Raw genomic sequence first — 19779 nt, forward strand, 5'->3', positions numbered from 1 at the left:
TGCCCAGACTTTGACTAGGAAGCAGCTCAGGGCCCTTTTGACTTTGCTGGTATGGCCTCTTTTGGCTAATGAACAGAGAGACACAAGCAGCAAACCCAGATTAGCTAGACATGACCAGGTGACTATTTCTGTATTGCCAACTTCAACCTTTACTAGCAAATAAATAATTAAAAATTAATATATAGTCTCCAGAGAATTTTAATCATAACTGTGGCATGTCTTGGTAAAAGCATCTCAGCAGATAGGCTAAACAAGGTTGAAGATAACTAATAGACCTCAAACCTTTCAATGACTTCAAGGGATTTCTATCCCAGGCATGTGATAACCTCTTATTAAACCTCAGAGTTGTTCTAATTTGCATTTTTAATCAATAGTGATTTAAAACATTTTAAAATATGAATATTGATAACTTTGGTTCCTTCTTCTGAAAACTTGCTGTTCACATCTTTTGACCATTTATCAACTGAAGAAGGGCTCCAATTTTAAAATTTTGGCTCAGTCAGAAAAACTATGCTAAATAGTTTTTACAAATATTATCTCATATGATCCCCATCAAAATCCTTCCAGGTAGGATTATCATTAGTCCCATTTTGCAGTTGATGAAAGTGAGGCAAACAGAGATTCAGTGAGTTACCCAAGATTACACAGCTAATAGGTATTTGAGGTCACATTTGAACTCAAGCCTTCCTGATTCCAAGTCCATCACTCTTTCCACTGTGTAACCAGCTGCCTTTTAGGATTCGTTTACCAACTTATCTGTTAAACACAGAGGATTTGAGCTATGGTCTGTGCTGTAACCAGTGGGAACACTCTATCTCTACAGAATACATATATTAACATAGACATAAAGGCAGTCATTCCATTCTGAATTTTACTACTAGCATGAATCCATCCACTATGGGCTCAGTTGAGCCCTCATCTCTATTTGTCCTCTTTTTCATACTTTTGAGAAAGACCATTTCAGACCACTTTGGAAGACAGTGTTCCAGAGGAAGCCCTACTGTAAAGACGATAACACAAAGAGAGGGAAATCCCATGAGTAACACAGGCTAGTCATTTCTTGTGCTGTGGTCCAGTCCAAACTTTTCTCAAAAACCACTAATCTTCTTTATGACTTTGACCTTGGCCCATGTTAACACTGGTCTTAGGGTCTGAGGATCTAAGTTTGAATCCCAACTGGGTAACTTAGCTGTGTGACTTTGCACATCTCAGTTCTTTACTCCAGGCCTTCTTTTATTCATCTGTGAAAAATGAAGGAGTTAGACCAGGCAATCAAAAGTTCCTTTTAGTTCTAAACCCTCTGAACCCAAAATAAGTACATTCCCACTATTGGACCATAGGACAGGGCTTGTGACACTTAAGGGATAGAGGCAGAAGAATCACAGAATTTGGGGATTGGAATAATAGATTTCAAATAATATCCAATTCATTTCTAAATAGAAATCTCCTCTATCACACACCTAACAAGTGATCATTCAGTAGTTATTGAAAGACCCACATTCCTCCCCTATCCTGTCAGTGAGAGAGAACCAATCTAAAGCCTCCTAAAGAAGTCTAGACTTTTTTTGGACAGTGAAAAGAAGAAATTTCAAAAAATACTATGTTACTTTTTCAGCCACACTCTGTGGTCTGACATTTTCTCCCCAAAATGGAAAGATGTGGCTTCAGAACAATGCTGCTGAGAAAACAGATTGTCACCATTCACATTGCTTGTGTACTTTGTGCCCTGCTTATGGATTTATTACTTGTTATTTTGTATTATGGTTAATTGTGCACATGCCATATTTCTCTGCCAGTGCGTAAGATCCTGAGGGTAGGGACCAGTGCCTTACACCAAGCTCTTTTCACAGTGGATATTTACGGTACTTGGGATTTATGGGGTGTGCAGGGAGGATTAGCACCTCTGGTGTAAGGGCTTGCCAAGCCCTTTTTAGGCTGCTCTTCCACCTTTGGTGTCTACCTGTCACACAACTCTCACATGTGGCTCCAAGAAGCTGGAGTATGTGAAGCGACCACACCCTGGTAAAACCCATTGATTAGGCAGGCTAAACCAAGTTGAAGGTTACTCAAATCTGTTGGTGACTTAGGTGGAGGTCTACCCCAAGTATGTGAAGACTTCCCTCATCTGAATGCAAGTTCCTTGCAAGTCCCAACCCCTTGAGGTATGGCATTGAAGGTCCTATGATCTGCCATCAATGTCCTAAGAAAAGGCACTTAAAAATGCAGCATGGAGGCAGAGAAGAAACTGCTGAGAATTCTCAGTAGAGAAGGATAAGACACTTGCACTCAGTTGGACAAGCTTTATGCCTCTCTCCTCTCAGCTCCCACTAAGCTTTCATTCTTGTCTTATCCAAGGTGGCAAGTCAGTTAGAAACCCATATGACCCCAGCTGGCCCAGCCTTTTCACACCAGCTTCATGAGAACAGTCAAGAATTCAGCCCTCAGAGCAGCTGGCTCCCCAAGGTAGTGCTACTACCCCTGGGTGGGGCACTGCCTCATAGTAAGGGCAAGAATCCTGGCATAGATAGAATGACTGGCTGCCTTAGCTCAAAAAGAATTGCTCACGTTTTCTCCTACCAGACAAGTAGACCAGGAAAATACCAGGAGCTCAGCTCAGAAAAGTTTTCACACCTTCAAAGGCACGGAAATAATCCAGTAAATTGGGCAAAGATTTTGTTTAGGAATGTTAAAGATGACAAGAATGTCCTTATTAATATCAACCTTGTCCCTTTAGTGAGTTCCTCCGTTGTGATTCGGTAGTGGACAGTTCAATTTAGCAAATATTTATAAAGCTCCTACTATGTGTGAGATATCTACACAGTAGAGAAACAGGGAGTGGTGGGAGATCTATGATTTCTTTAGTGAGGGGAAATCCTTCCATTAGGTTACAAACCCTTCTATGATCAGATGATCAGATAATCATAAATCTAGGGTCAGTAGGAAATCACATCCAATGGCCACATAACCCAATTCCTTCATTTTACAGATGAGAAAACTGTACCCAAAGGTAATAACCACCAATGATGAAATTGGAATCCAAGTCCTCTGACTACAGGGCTCATTCTAATATACCACTCTTGGGAAGTTGCATTTGTCCAAGGTCATGTACCTGGTAAGGGTCAGAAGTAGAATTTGAACCCTTGCCTCTTTGACTTCAAGCCTAGCGCTCTTCCACAACAATAAAACTGCCTCTTCATACAGGTGTTAGGGAGACTAGGACCAAAATGAAAAAAAAAAAATTCCTTTTCCTCAAAGAGTTTACATTCTATCAAAGGGAGAATACAAAAGTATTAATGCCAGGTAGATTGAGGAGAGAGGAAGAACTAACAACTGGAGAGATCAGAAAGGATCGCACCTTTTAGAAAGGTAAAGATTCAGAGCCATTAATGGCTGTGCGGGGATACTCAAAGACCTAAGAAAGAAGCACCAACTCCTTTCTTTGTTCTTGATGAGCATCATAAAGTCAAGGGCTGCTCCCTCCTTTCCCTATCCTTCCCCGGACAGGGCTTCTTCTCCCATGTACCCAGTGACAATCATTACATCATTAGATTGTAAGCTGCTTGAGGGTAGGGACCATCTTTTTCATATTTATATCTCCAATGATTAGTATAGTACCAGGCACATAGTAGATATTTAATAAATGTTTCTTGACTATAACCACCACCAACTCCCTCCCCCCACCACCCCCACCCCGCCCCAGTGGAGAGACTCTGAAAGCGTGACATTAGCCCCGGAAATTCCGTGAGGGATTAGGCAGGCAAGGATGACAGAGCCCTTGACACAAGCTTACTACTACTACTTAATGATCATTAATAAAGCCATCAGAGCTTAATCCTTGACTTGACAGTCTGCATCATGCCACTCTTCTTTTATCATCTATCCCAGGGAGAGTCTCACTTGTTAGCAACTCCATTAGAATTGTTGGGGCAGGCCATCAGGTGTCAATACATAGGTAGTCTGATTCTCAGCCAAAGCTGAGACAATGCTCTCCCACCTAAACAACACCTGCTAACTTCCTTGGCTTCCTTTAAGTCCTAGCTAAAATCTTACCTTCTATAAGAAGCCTTCCCCAAGCCCTTACTTAATTCTAGTGCTTTCCCTCTGTTAATCATATCCTATTTTTTTTTGTACATAGCTTGCTTTGTATTTATTTGTTTTCATGTTGTCTACCTCATTCAACTGGGCAGGAATTGTCTTTTGCCTCTTGTATGCCCAACACTCAGCACTGTGTGTGGAATACAGTAGGTGCTTAATAAATGCCTAGTGATTGACTGATTGATTGAGAGTGGTCAGTACTATCCATACAAAACACAAAGTTGGAGGGGAGATAATAAATTTCAGGTACGACAAAATTCCCTCCTTAGAAATTCCAAGTTCAATAGCTTGCATTTGTCTGGGTTCCACTCTAATTCAACTTAACTCTGTTGTCAAACATTTATTAAATACCTCTTGTGTCCAGAGTACTAGGTGGGATATCCAAAGTTCAAGTAAAACATTGCTCATACCTTTTTAGAGCCAAAATTAATGGGATTTTGGGAAAGATGGTACCAACTTCTCTCTTTATGCTGGAGGAACACAAAGGTGTCTTTGCAGAGAGACAGGCATTATATTAGCAGCTTTCCAATTGTGCTCCCTTGGGCAATGTTTAGCCACTTTGGCCAAGTCGCGTTGAGTCTGAAAAGCATTCCCTCATAACCAGGACCTTAGAATAAGATAAAGTAGGTAAAATGGTACTCCATAAATGGGAATTCCCATGATTGTTATTATCTTTCCCTTTGCCTTTCAGAAAGTGCCACTTCTCTGTCTCCATTCACATCACTTCAGGGTAAAACCAGGACACTGGAGAAGACTTTCCCAGTGACTGATGCTGAGGAAACTTTCTGGGAAAGTATATATCTCTGCATAATCCTGAGGTTCTAGACTTCAAGGGAACTGAGACATATTGGCTCTCTAATGTAGTTTTAATACCATGAACTTGCTGTTTGCCTTTGGTGTGATCATTTTATTCAAGAATTTCTTTGCCTCCATTTCTGGTTCTGTATTTCATCACCTTTAAATTCATATATCTCCCAGGGACCTGGTAAGCATTAAAGAAAGAGGTGATAATAGAGCACTCTAAAGACAAAAAGAACTCAACGTGTATGTGATGGTGAAAGCCAAAGACATTATATGAGAAGAGGCCTTGAGGCTATGAAATATAAACCTTACTTGGCCAGAGGACCTGAGCTAAAGCTTAGGCTTCTATGAATGAGTGGAGATATTGGGAAGGGAAGCCCAGATTTTGACAATAGTCTAGACCAGTGATTCCCAAAGTGGGTGCTACTGCCCCCCGGTGGGTGCTGCAGTGATCCAGGGGTGCGGTGATGGCCACAGGTGCATTGATCTTTCCTATTAATTGCTATTAAAATAAAAAAAAATTAATTTCCAGGTGGCTAAGTAATATTTTTCTGGAAAGGGACGGTAGGCCAAAAAAGTTTGGGAACCACTGGTCTAGATGAATCAAAGGTTAGCAGCAAGAAAGCCAAGGGTATGTTGGGGGAATTCCTGAATTGTTCAAGGGGGATACTCCTCCAGCCTGGGAACTATATATATATTTTCATATGTAAATACTTTTTATTTGTATTTTTAATAATTTTATATTTAATTTAAATTTACATATTTATATATTTAAAATTCTTACCTTCCATCTTAGAATCAATAATGTGTATTGGCTCCAAGGCAGAAGAGCAGTGGCTAGGCATTGTAGGGTAAGTGACTTGCCCAGAGTCACACAGCTAGGAAGTGTTTGAGATCATATTTGAACCCAGGACCTCCCAACTCTAGGTCTGGCTCTCAATCCACTGAGCCACCTAGCTGCCCCCCAGTGTCCTCTATTTGTAAGAGAACCATTGAAACCTAAATATATAGTTAACCCATTGTGAAAAAGTGGTTTGATTTAAGTTGATTTAACACTTAAAAAAAAATTAGGCACACCTGCACAATGAACTCCAAATAATTTGTATGCAGCCAGATTTACCCGAGGCAGATGTTTAATCTCAGGCTTCCTCTTTCCTCTTTTGGCCAATATAACAAATTCCATCTTCTCTCCTCCCATCTTACTAAAGAGTGTTCAGGGGATACAAAATCCTTTTGATATCAACCAAGCAAAACATAATTAAATCTGTTGACACCAAAGAAAAATAGATGATGCTTTTGAAAATCAACTTGAGTAATGTTTAGCATTATTTTATGATACAGATCTCTTAAATTAAGGTCAAAAAGCTTGAGATGGTTTTTAGTTAAGAACACATAATTAAAAACAGCAAGCCCTAAATAAAGTATCTCTCGTATCCCTCTCAGCTCCAAATCCTCTCGCTAATCATTTGAATTAATTTTCAGGTTATGAAAGGGATTCTAGTTCTGAATTACTATAGAAAAAACAACAACAAACTAGAATGGGGTAGAGAAAATTGTTTTCTGAGATTCCATCAAAGTTGATCTTACTTGGATCTTAATTGTTTCTTCCTTGAAGCCTGAAGAAAAACATAGAAGTAAGAAAGTTCAATGATTGTGTAAAGGGCAGAAAGTAGGCCAGCTATAGAGAGGAAGAAGAACAGGGCCAAGCCAGAATCTTGGGGAGGTACATAACTTGGGATTTTGTGATGTCTGTAGCCTCATTGGCTCCCTAACATCCTAGCCATTCCTGGGACAGAAGTATGGCCAGTCAGTCATCTGATGGCAGCTTAGGATCTAGAATGGTGGTTTCAAGACAAAAGGGGCAAACTACACATAAGCATCTTTGAGATTAAAGAAACCCACAAAGTAAAACTGCTTCTGAGCACACTCTGAGTGACCCAAAAAGCCTTACTATAGACTTGGGAGGAGGCTGTAGAAGATATCAGACACTGTAGAAAAATCTTACTTGTTGCATTTCTTTGCCCCATGAGGGATTTTAGATACACCAAATCCCATTTTGACTTTAGAGCTGGGGGTGGGGGGTGGGATGGGATTAGAATCTGAATGATCAAATTTGCTGAAATTTAGCAAATGACCCCAAAAAGTACTATGTCAAATAAGGGATTTTTTTGTATGTGTCTGTGTCAAGAGAGGGAGGTAGTATTGCTTCGGTGTGAATCTTCTCAAGGTGGATAATTTGGATTCTGTGATGTAGGGGTTTGTGATTATTGTATTTCAATATTATTACTGCATTTTGACATAAATTATATTTTATTTTATGCATTTACAAATATTCATCAGAGAAAGGATCCATAGGTTTCTCTGGACTGTTGAAGGAGTTCATGACACAAAAAGAGTTAAGAATTCTTGTTGTTGTACAAAAAGCAACTGAAAAAGTTATGGGAGAGCCATGTTGTTGAGTACTTGAGGACAGAGGCATGAATAGGTGTTGTGGCATGATATAATCAAAAGGGCAGTAGCCTAGTAGAAGTCTGAAAACCTGGGTTCCAGTCTTCAGATGCAACCCATTTCTCTTTGGGATAGCTCTGTCAAGAAGTTTCATCTTTGAGGGCAGCTGGGTAGCTCAGTGGATTGAGAGCCAGGCCCAGAGATGGGAGGTCCTGGGTTCAAATCTGACCTTGGACACTTCCTAGCTCTGTGACCTTGGGCAAGTCACTTAACCCCCATTGCCTAGGCTTTACTACTCTCCTGCCTTAGAATTAATACACAGCATTGATTCTAAGACGGAAGGTAAAGGATTAAAAAAAAAGATGTTTCATCTTCTACCAACCTATATGGATCTCTATGTGAATTCATTGACTCATTTACCAAACTTTTATTATCTCTCTCTACCAGGTGCAGACCATCATTCTAGGGGAGAGACAAAATTTGGATAAGATGTGTACTTGGAGCACATGGAGTTTATTGGTCTTAATAAGAAAATAAGACAAATAGAAAGCCATAATACATTATATAATAAATGAATTAGGTGTTAAAAAAGATTCAAGGAAGAAAGTCATTTGCACTGTATCTCAGCTGTGTCTCTGTCCATCATTTCATCCACCTTCCATAGGTGATTTCCTCCTGGAACCTCTATTTTGAAGAAGGACTCAGAACTTCAGCCCTTCACTTCCCCTTCCTCTGCTATTCAGGGCTTTACTGTTATTATCCCATTTGATCCTTACAGCAATCCTAAGAGGTAAGTGTTATTTTTATTTCCATTTTATTGTTGAGGAAACTGAGGCACAGAGATTAAGCAATTTGCCTAAGGTCACCAGGCTGGAAAGGATCTGAGGCCAGGTTTAAATTCTGACCTTCCCAATTCTAGACCCAGTGCTCTATTCATTGTGCCAACTAATTTATGAAGTAAAGATGGGAAAGTTGGATAATGCCAGAGAGTGAACCCTTGAATGCTAGGCAAAGGGATACAAAATCAATTGTTTAGCCTCGTTTGACCTTCAGACAGTTCTATATGCTAGTTATTTCTTCTCCTTGCCCTGTTAGATATTAAACTTTTTGTAGACAGAAATTACGTCTCTTCTTTTTAAACTAGATCACATCATTCCACAGGCATTTATTAGATGCCTACTATGTGCCAGGTATTATTTGAAGTGCTGAGAACACAAAGACAAAATAGAAAAGTTAAACAGGGTTTGGATGGGATAAAACCTATGAATAATATGTACATTTTAATGAGCATACTTAATTCAGAAGGAAAAGTATGAGAGTGGGGTAGCATTACATAAGAAAAAACAAAATGGATAATTTTATAATGTTAATGTAATAATATAATAAATAAAAATTTCCTTTAACAAGAAAATACAGGATCTAGATGGTGGCATTTGGAGAAATTTCAGAGGATTGAATGATCCATTTAAATTTCAATAAAACAAATGATTCAGTTATTAGAATTTATTGTTACTTTATTAGTTATTAGCTTATTAGTATAAGGTCTATAGTTTTGCAGATCAATTAGAGTGGAAGAGAAATTAGGAAAATAGATCACAAGTCCAGCACACAGACATAATATTGACATGATATGATAGTGATTAGATCTGAGTGATTTGGACATCTTTTGAAACTCCTTTTCTCCACAAATCAGAGCAGTTAGTAACTTCAATGACATGCCCTAATGATGATTTCAAAACTTCATCCCCTCCTTCACCCCTATCTTACCCAAAGTTGCCTTTTTTTTTAAACCCTTACCTCTGTCTTGGAGTCAATACTGTGTATCCACTCCAAGGCAGAAGGGTGGTAAGGGTAGGCAATGGGGGTCAAGTGACTTGCCCAAGGTCACACAGCTGGGAAGTGTCTGAGGCCAGATTTGAACCTAAGACCTCCGATCTCTAGGCCTGGCTCTCAATCCAGTGAGTCACCCAACTACCCCTTTGCCTTTCTTGACTAGGTACATCCTTCTACATTCTATCCCATTTTCTCTGGCAGATTGTCTATCATCCCCACTTACTCAGAAAATTTCAATTTGTTTTTCCTATCCACTACCTGATTCCCTGAAGGCTCTAAACACACATATGCTTCCCTCATCCTAAAATAAAGCAAAAACAAAAATAAAAACCCCTCACTTGATCTAACTATCCATTGCTGGATATAATACTTTTATCTCTCCTCTCTTTATGGCTAAACTCTTTGAGAAGCCATCTACTATCTATATCTCCACTCTCTCTGCTAGTCTCTACAATCTGGTTTATGAGTGCATTGCTCAACTGAAACTACTCTCTAATATTACCAGTGATCACTTAAAAATATTTTTTGCTTGTATTTTTGTTTTTTTTCTGTTTATTTCTTTAAAATTTTTTCAATTATACATAGAAACACTTTTTTAATATTTGTTTTCTGATATTTTGAAATTAATGTTCTTTCCTTCGCTCTTCCTGCTCCCCAAAGTGGTAAATGTTCTATTATTATTCCAGTTATATAGGTTATACCAGTGCTTTCATGAAATATATATTTCCATATTCCCCATGCCATGATAGAAGACACAAATCACATATGCAATAAAAAGCTCATGAAAGAAAAAAGTGAAATATGGCATTTTTTGATCTGCTATCAGATTTCCAACAACTCCTTCTTTGGCTTTGGATAGCATTTTTCATCATGAGTTCCTTGGGCTTAATATGGGATCCTGTTTTTCTGATAATAGTTTAGTACTTTATAGTTGATCATTGTATAATATTTGTTACTGTATATATTGCTTTGCTGGTTCTGCTCACTTCACTTTGCATCATTTCATATAAGCCTTTCCAGGTTTTTCTGAACTCATTCTGTTCATTATTTCTTAGGGTGCAATAGTATTCTATTACAACTTGCTCATCCATTCCCCAATTGCCAAACACACCTTTAATTTCCAGTTCTTTGTCACTACAAAAAAAAAATCCTGCTAAAAATATTTTTGTACAAGTAGGTACTTTTCCTTTATCTCTGATCTTTTGTGGATATAGAGGCAGTAGTAGAATTGCTGTGTTTTATGGTCCTTTGGACATGGTTCCAGAATGATCTCCAGAATGGTTGTATTAGTTCACCATTTCACCGATAGTGTATTAATGTTCCAATTTTCCCACATCCTTTCCAACATTTATCACTTCCCCTTTTGGTCACATTAGCCAATCTGATAAGTGTGAGGTAGTATCTGAGAGTCATTTTAATTTATATTTTTCTAGTCAATAATGATTTGCAGCATTTTTTCCATATGAATTTAGATTAATTTTAATTTCTTCCCATAAGAATTGCCTGTTCATATCCTTTGACCATTTACCAGTTAGGGAATGCTTTATATTCTCATAAATTTGACTCAGTTCTCTATACACATGAGAAATGAAGCATTTGTCAGAGAAACTTGCTATAAAAATCTTTCCCAACTTGTTGCTTCCCTTCTGCTATGGGTTGCATTGATTTTGTTTATGCAAAATCTTTTTCAATTTGATGTAATAAAAATTATCTATTTCATCTAATGGTCTCAATCCAAATCTTAAGCCAAATCTAAAGACTTTTTCTCAATCCTCATCCTTCTTGACTTTTCTGTAGCATTTAATATTGTTGATCATCTTCTTTTCCTAGACATTCTCCTCTCTCTTGGTTATTCTCTTACCTGTTTGACCACACCCCATTCTCTTTTGCTAGCTTTTTTCTAGGTCTTTACCACTAATTCTGGGTGTTCCCCAAAGGTCTGAGAAAGAGAGGAAAGCTAGACACAGTCTGGCATGCACCCTGAATTTTAGAAAGGCAGATTCCATTGTGTTCAGAAGAAGAATCAATAGACTCCCATGAATTAAAATTTTGCAAAAGAAGTCAACCCTGCAGGAATGGGAAACTCTTAAAAACAAAATTCTAGAGACAAAAAGGGAAAGAATTCTATTGAGAAGTTAAAATGGAAGTTGTTTGAAAAAACAAAATAGTGTGAATGCAGATGGAAATCACCATCCAATTTACATTCTTTGAAAGATATATACATTGAGATAGGAACAAGGACATTCACATCAGGATAACATTTTAACATTTTTATTAATGGCTTGGATAAAGGTTTACATGGCACACTCATTAAATTTATAGATGATCCAAAAGATAGATGGGGATAACTAAAGCAACTAAAATGATCTTGGACTGCATTGGCATCGGTTCTTAGTTGGTCATTGCCATTTGTACTTAAAGAGGATCAAAATGACATCACTGGTGATATCTTTTGACTCCTAAATAAATTGGAAAGTCAGAGTTGTACAAAGTCATTGGTCTCACTTTTCCAGAGTCATCAATGTCCAGGGACAAGACAAAAATCAACACAACTGTTGATGGCTCAGTATGATGCTTAGTACCTTGGCTTCTTTAGTATCTGAACAAGTCCTCACCACTTTAATGGCCATTGGAACAAATTTTTCTCATCCACCCCTTATGCTGGGAGAAATCTTCACATGCTGGGTTACATACCCATGTCCCCCAACTCACCGATGAGTTTGAGGCCTTTTGGTTACCCTCAACCTGGTTTAGCATGTCTGCCAAGACTGTTTAACAGGACATAGCTACTGACATGCTATAGCTTATTGGGGTCACAGGTGAGAGTTGGGTGGCAGCTGGACATGAAAGGAGGATAAACAGACCTGAAAAGGGTTTTAGAAGCCCTCACACCAGACACACAATTCTTCTCTGAATACCTTATACATTCCATGGCATAGATTCTAAGAATCCATTGTTTGGTGATCTAGCTTGTGGAAGAAGGATTAGGTTTCTTCATTTTAGTCCCAGAAAAAAGAACTGAGAATAATGGGTAGAAGTTGTCAAAAGCCTATTTATACTTACTGTTGATGGGGGAAAAAATTAAAACCTCTGATGAGATCCCTTATAACCCCGATATATTGGGTTTCTGTCAAATCTTTAAGTCCTTTCCTTCAGTCCTTTTCTGTGCTTAATGATGGCTATGAGGTGACTCTGGAGCAGGTAGGTGGTGCAGTGGATAAAGTACTATACCTGGAGTCAGGAAAACTCACTTTCATGAATTCAAATCTAGCCTCAGAAACTTGCTAGCTATGTGACTCTGGGCAAGTCATTTAACTGTTTGCCTTGGTTTCTTCATTTGTAAAATGAGCTGGAGAAATAAGTAGCAAGCCACTCCAGGATCTTTGTCAAGAAAACTCCAAAATATGTCACTAAAAATTATACGCGCCTGAAAAATGACTGAAGAACAACAACAAACAACTCTGCTTTCTTGCAAGCTGTGACAACAAAGCCCATATAGCTATGAAAAGATGTCCATTGGCTTTACCAGACTACCAAAGGGGTCCATGACACAGAAGAAATAAAGGACACTTGCCCAAGAGGGAACTTGCAGGTTTCTACCTATGGATATCCCCTAGTCAAGCTTTTCTTCAGGTTGATCCAAACTAAATCCTGTAACTCATTTTCCTCTTAACCCTGAGAATTCTTAGTCCACATACTCCCCCGAGTCTGTTCCTATATTCTAAGTCTAGAATGGGAATGAGAGAAAGAATAAGGCAACAAAGGCCAGAGATGGAGAGAATTCAAGTTTCAAGGGGCCATCAGAGAATGGAAGTGGATTCAGAGGATTCACTGCATGGAAGAGAAATGCCATGTCCTGGTCTAGAGAGGGGTTTGTTTTGGAATTCCTCTACTGGGTTCCATTGCCATACTTTTTACCTGTAGAAAACACTAGGTTCCTTAGTCATCAAAAACAATATAGTTGGAATATTTCCCTAGGACAGAGGAATTTGGACACTTGCCCAAAAAGAACGCATAGTGTTTGCTGCCAAATAGGTTTGTTGTTCATTCTTTTTATGAAGCTCTCAGGGCCATGTTAATTAAAATCATCCTGGACTCCAGTTGAATATTTTCCAATTCTAACTCGTTCTCTTGATAAGGTATTTCATGGATGGAGGAGGTATAAAGAATGTAATCAAGACCTTGAGTTTATATCTAGTCAGAGTATTTTTTGCAATGAATACTGCTATTTGTCTGAAGTCAATGAGACATCACCGATTGAATCCTGACTTTGAGTAAAGCCCTCCACTGTGCTGCACTAAAGCACCTGATTAATAGCGGAATCACAAAGTGGTAGAGAGTTAAGGGATGCTAGAGCTCATCTTCAGCATTTTAAGGATCCGTAATCTCATCTATCAGAGATTTCCTTCGCCAGTGAAATCATAATTTCTTTGTAACTGAATAGAAGCTCTTGAAGAGTTTCTGTGCCCAAGACACATTCTGAAACTAAGTGGTGATGAGTCTCTTTGACCTGACTAGTCTAGTCCATTAGGGATTATATACATATGTTCCCCCATCCCTGGGCCAGACTCTGGGGAGTGTGTAGACCAGGAATTCCCAGTATTGAGAGGAAAATGAGGAGGTGTAAGATTCTATTAGGATGAAACTGAGGAAAAAACTAGGCTGGAGCTATTCATAGGCCCTCTCCTAGACAGGAATTCTTCACCTTTTCTGGTCATGGACCTTTTTGGCAATCTGATGAAGCTGATGGATGTCTTCTCATGATAATGTTTTTAAATGTATAAAATAAAGGATACAGGAAACCAATTCCATTGAGTTATACTTAGCAAAATATTTTTTTAAAAAGCCATTTAACATAGGGGATATCTAAGGGCTCAGTGGATTGAGAGCCAGGCCTAGAGATAGAAGGTCCTGGGTTCAAATTTGACTTCAGACACTTCTAGATTTGTGACTCGGGACAAGTCACTTAACCCCCATTGTCTAACCCTTATGGCTCTTCTGCCTTGGAACCAAAAACACAGTACTGATTCTAAAATGGAAAGTAAGGGTCTTTAAAAAAAAACCCAAAACCTAATAGACCATTGGATAAATATGAACAGGCTCTAAGAAACCATCAAGTCTCCAGAGCTGGAAGGAACTTTAGAGCCATATAATCCAATTCTCTTTATTTTATAGACAAGAAAACTGAGGTCTAGGGAGGCTTAGGTGAGTGGCAAGTGGCAGTGCTAAGATTTAAACCCTGAGCCTCGGATTCTAGACTTGGGAGACCTTTCTCTATTCTCCAGGATCCCAGAAGCAAAGCTGGCTATCCTAGAGTCCCTTAGTGTAACCCTGGCTTTTTCTAATATCCTTTAGAGCACCCTGGGCTCCCTTCAAATTTCTGTAGGGGGACACTGAATCTACCCCAATGCCTACTGGGCTTCCAAAGACAACACTCACTAGCTTCTCACAGGTCCTCAGGAAGAATGCCAAGCTCTTATCTCCTGTTCTTAGAAATGGTGTCCAGACCCCTCTGTCCTAGGTTAGTAGAGTCTGGTGCCATCTGCAGAGCTGGCCTCCCAAACTCCCTTCTTTCCATCTCTGGAGGTTCTAAGCAGTCCTATTCCTTTACTGCCAAACCGCCTTTGGTTATCGCCTCCATTATTCAAGAAGTGCCAACAATGGAAATAGTAGTGAGGCCTGAGGGGTTCCCCAAAAGTGACTAACATGATTTTGAATGAGGTGCATTGTGTCATTCCTTGGCTCTAAATCTTCTTGAGGGTGGGGCATGAGGGGAGTAGCTACCCTGAAAAGCTGCCAGCTGGAATAGGGCACCACCTGGTGTCTATTTGGACATGGAACAATCGGTCCCTTGGATAGACAGGCTCTTGTCTGTGCACCAGGGTCCTTCCCATCACTACTGTCCCCAGGTATGTGACTGTAGTGGGGAGGACGTAGGCTTCGGAGCCCACTGATTATTCTAAATAGCTTTCCTGGCTTCCTGTCCCCGGTCTAATATAAGCTTCTTGAGGGCAGGAGTTGTTTCATTTTTCATCTTTGCCTCCCTAGCTCTCAGTGTGACAAAATGAATAGAGAGCCATCTCTGTGAAAGCAGGTCCAGAGTTCTAGTTGTCCCTTTGACACACACTGGCTGTATTACCCAAGGCAAGTCGCCCAACTCTCTCAGGGCTCCGGACAACTCTAGAGGGCTACAAGGTGCCGTAGAGGTAGCCATCTTCATCCCTGACTCCCTTAATGGTGCTCACTAAAATTTTCTTGTCAAGTACTACGTGGTTGACAATTAATTGGGTAAAATAAAACATTAAGTTAAAAAAAAAAACCAAGCATGATGTAATTATAAAAATCAGGATTGGTCGTAAGGAAGAGCTGACTCCCTTCTGTGCAGGTGAGGGACAATAGATGTAAAACGCTTGATGTATTGTCAGACTTGACTGGGGGGTAGGTTAGTTTTGCTGAACTGCTTTTTCCCCTCTTATTTTTTTCTATTTTTTTCTTCTTAGGGAGGCTTCTCTGGGCTGGGGAAAGAGAGGGCTATACTATCCAATGAAGGTGATATATAAACAAGGTACGAATGCATTTAAAAAAATTTTTTAATAATTTTTATTTTTTAGAAAAGTTATCATGGTTACATGATTCATGATCTTATTTTCCCCTTTGCCCCCCGAACTCCCCCCACAAAAGCCAATGCTCATTTCCACTGGTTTTAACATGTGTCATTAATCAAGACTTTTTTCCAAATGGGTTAAGTTGAACTGAGAGAGATTCATGGCTAGTTGTCAAATATCACAGATTTAGAACTGGAAACATGCTTAGGAATTATCTAGTCCAAACTTTTGTTTTAAAGACTATCAAAGGGGGCAGCTGGGTAGCTCAGTGAATTGAGAGTCAGGCCTAGAGACAGGAGGTTCTAGGTTCAAATCCGGCCTCAGACACTTCCCAGCTGTGTGACCCTGGGCAAGTCACTGGACCCCCATTGCCTACCATTACCACTTTTCTGCCTTGGAGCCAATACACAGTATTGACTCCAAGACAGAAGGTAAGGGTTTAAAAAAAATTTAAAAAAATAAAGACTATCAAACTGAGGCCCAGAGACATTGTAACTTGCCTAAGCTGAACAATTGAATTGCTAAGCATTGAGTGGCAAAGGCATGATTTGAAACCATGTCCTCTGACACTCTTAGCATTACAATATGTGGCATGAGTTCATAGAACCTTGATTCTAGAAGGGATCTCAAAGATTATCTAGTGTGACCTTCTCAATTTACAGATGAGGAAACTGAGACGTTTGACGTAAAGTGTTTTACCCTAGGTCATAGAGTTAGGAAGTGTCAGAGGCAAGATTTGAACCCAGTTCCTATAACTTAAGTCTGTTATATTTTCACTCTGTATTGTAATTCAACAATTGTTCCTTGTTCCTCAAGTAATTTTAAAGATCTTTCACCAGGTACATGATTTTGATAGAGAAAAGGGAATTAGACAGAATCAGAAGGACTAGAAGAGAGTGAAAGAGCCAAAAACCTTGGCTGAGCCATTTATTAATATTATAAGCCCAGCATAGACAATATTGTTTAGAGTTCATTACCCTGGCACTGCTTCCTCCTCCTCCTCCTCCTCCTCCTCCATCTAATACTCATTAACTGTGGTATGAAACCAGTTAGAACCTGTTGATCAAGCCATCCATCATTTACTATTTACTGATCACCTTCTGTGTTCCTAACACTGTCATGCTTCCACCCAGATTTCTTTTTCCATTAATTAAAAATTCCTCTCCTCCTTGGTCACATGAATTCAGTCAGTAAACATGTCCCTTATTCAATAGATGAGGAAATAAAGAGCCAGAAAGGTTAAGTGACTTGCTCAAGTTCAAAAAGATTTGTCATTGTTCAGTCGTTTTCAGTTGTGTCCTACGCTCTGTGACCTCCTTTGGGGTTTTCTTGGCAAAGACATTGGAGCGCTTGGCCATTTCCTTCTCCAGTTCCTTTTTACAGATAAGGAACTGAGGCAAACATGGTGACGTGACTTGCCCAGGGTCACCCAGCTAGTAAGTGTCTGAGGCCACTTTTTTGAACCCAGGAAGATAAATCCAAGTCTGATATTCTGTCCACTGTACCATTTAGCTGCCCCTAAAGATAGGGGAAAACCAAGATTTGAACCCAACCATCACCGTCCCTCTGACAGCAGAGTGACACAGAATCCAGAGCTCTTTCCAATTCACAATAGAAATTTCTTGCTTCCAAGTTTACTAGCAGCTTACAGTCAAGAAAGTAGCAAAAACCGGGAAGGAAGTACCTTTAGAGCATCCTCTGATACCTGGGGATGATTTACTCCTGAGAATGGCTCTTTCATATCAAGGATCTTTCTCAAAATTATACCATCTCAGAGGCAGAAGGAACCTTGAAAACTGTCTTTGGCAATCCCAGACTGAGCATCAATCTACACTATAAGCTCCTCAAGAGGTCCCTCAGGCTCTGCTTGAAGACATTACGAACATGATTCCCATCATCTCCATTCCTCCCCTCCACCTGTGAGTGATGAGCAATTTATTTATTTGTTTGTTTGTTTGTTTTGTAGGCAATAGGGGTCAAGTGACTTGCCCAGGGTCACACAGCTAGGAAGTGTCTGAGGCCACATTTGAACCTAGGACCTCCCATCTCTAGGTCTGGTTCTCAATCCACTGAGCCACCCAGCTGCCCCCAGCAATTTATTTTTTATATAGAATTGATTTTCCAATGATTTTGAATTGGAAGAGGAAGAGGAAATCTTACATTGCCTTCTTCAATCCCTGCAACTTCTTCTATTACCAGATAGCTTTAATTGTTAGGAATGATTCCTTATATTCACCTGAAACCTATTGCCATATATATATATATGTACATATATATATATATATATTTCCATACATAAGTAATTTTCATATATTTACCCTAGTTTACCCATCTTGGGCCAGGCAGAAGGAGCCCAATATTTCTTTTTTTTTTAAATTTAAATTTAATTTTATTATTTTTTTTAAACACTACCTTCTGTCTTAGAATCAATACTGGGTATTTGTTCCAAGGCAGAAGTGTGGTAAGGGCTAGACAATGGGGGTTAAGTGACTTGTCCAGGGCAACACAGCTAGGAAGTGTCTGAGGCCAGATTTGAACCCAGGACCTTCCATCTCGGAGCCTGACTCTTAATCTACTGAGCAACCCAGCTGCCGCCCCCCCCCCCGCTCCCCACCAATATTTCTTCTAAAAGGGCAGCCTTTCAAATATTTTTAAATAGCAATATCCCTCCAACACGTCTTCTCTTTGTTGTTTAGTCATTTTAAATCATGCCTAAATCTCCGTGACCCCATTTGGTGTTTGCTTGGCAAAGATATTAGAGTGGTGAGTCATTTCCTTGTCCGGCTCATTTTACAGAGGAGCAAACTGAGACAAATTATGGTAGGTGATTTGCCCAGGATCACTCAGCTAGTGTCTGAGGCTGGGTTTGAACTCAAGTCTTCCTGACTCCACAACCAGAACTCTTTCCACTATACCACCTAACTGCCAAAGTCTTCTCTTCTGTGGGCTAAATATTCTCAATTTCTTCAAATGATCTTTGCGTGATATAGTAGACTTAGGATGGGTTTGGAAGGATGATAATACTACACATTTTCTAGATCAAGGCAGTATTGGGGGAAAAAATGGCTCCCTCTATCCAAGTAAGAGGTATCCTTCCCCCAAAGCCGACTGCCCTGATGCTTTTGCTTGGGAGAGCCCTGTTGTCTTTGATGAGGACCTCTCAATGTTCATGCCATCTATAGGCTGGAGTACCTTCGTGTTTGATTGACATTATTATCTCAGAAGTTCATTTTCTCCCCGTCAAGATCTTCTTCTGTGCCAAGGGAAGTGTTAGGCTTGGGGGGAAGGCTTGAGCAGCCAGGGTTGGGTGAAGCAATACTTGGCATCTTGGCACATACTTACCCACCCCAATCCTGTGGCAAGGTCAAAGTAAGATTCCATCACAATCCCCTCTCAACTTGCATAACCCATACAGATGATCTAATTGAGACAGGTTTTCAGGAGGCAACGTGTCAGGGGAATACCACACATCCTCTCACTCCACCTACCTGCTTGTCAGTGTGACAGGTTAGGGTGGTGGATGCCTAGAATACTTTGAAGATTCTGCTACAGCCAGCCTGAAAAAGTGCTGCAGGGAACAAGGGAAGTCTTTCTGGGTGGTCTAACATATGATGCTCCTGGGCTCTCTTTTCTTTTGGTCTAGAAGTCCTCAAAGGCTCATCATACAAGTGGAAACCTTTCCAAGAAAGTATTTTGGTAAGATGGGAAGCTATTTCTGCCAATTTTTCCCTGCCATTTTATTTAATCCTGTCTGGGAACTTACATCTTGCCTTTTCATGCTGAGAGCCAATAAAAGGGTCAATATATTCATTTACCAAAGACATGAGTTTCTTTTCCACACACATCTTGCCATTAAAATAGTGGGAGAGATTTATGTGGCAATGATATTCCAACCATGGCAAAGCCTGAAAAGAATATAAAAAAGGAGGCAATGTCCAATTCCATGTCCCTCTCTCTCTCTCTCTCTCTCTCTCTCTCTCTCTCTCTCTCTCTCTCT

This window comes from Gracilinanus agilis, chromosome 4, assembly GCF_016433145.1.
Source record: "Gracilinanus agilis isolate LMUSP501 chromosome 4, AgileGrace, whole genome shotgun sequence".
NCBI lineage: Eukaryota > Metazoa > Chordata > Mammalia > Didelphimorphia > Didelphidae > Gracilinanus > Gracilinanus agilis.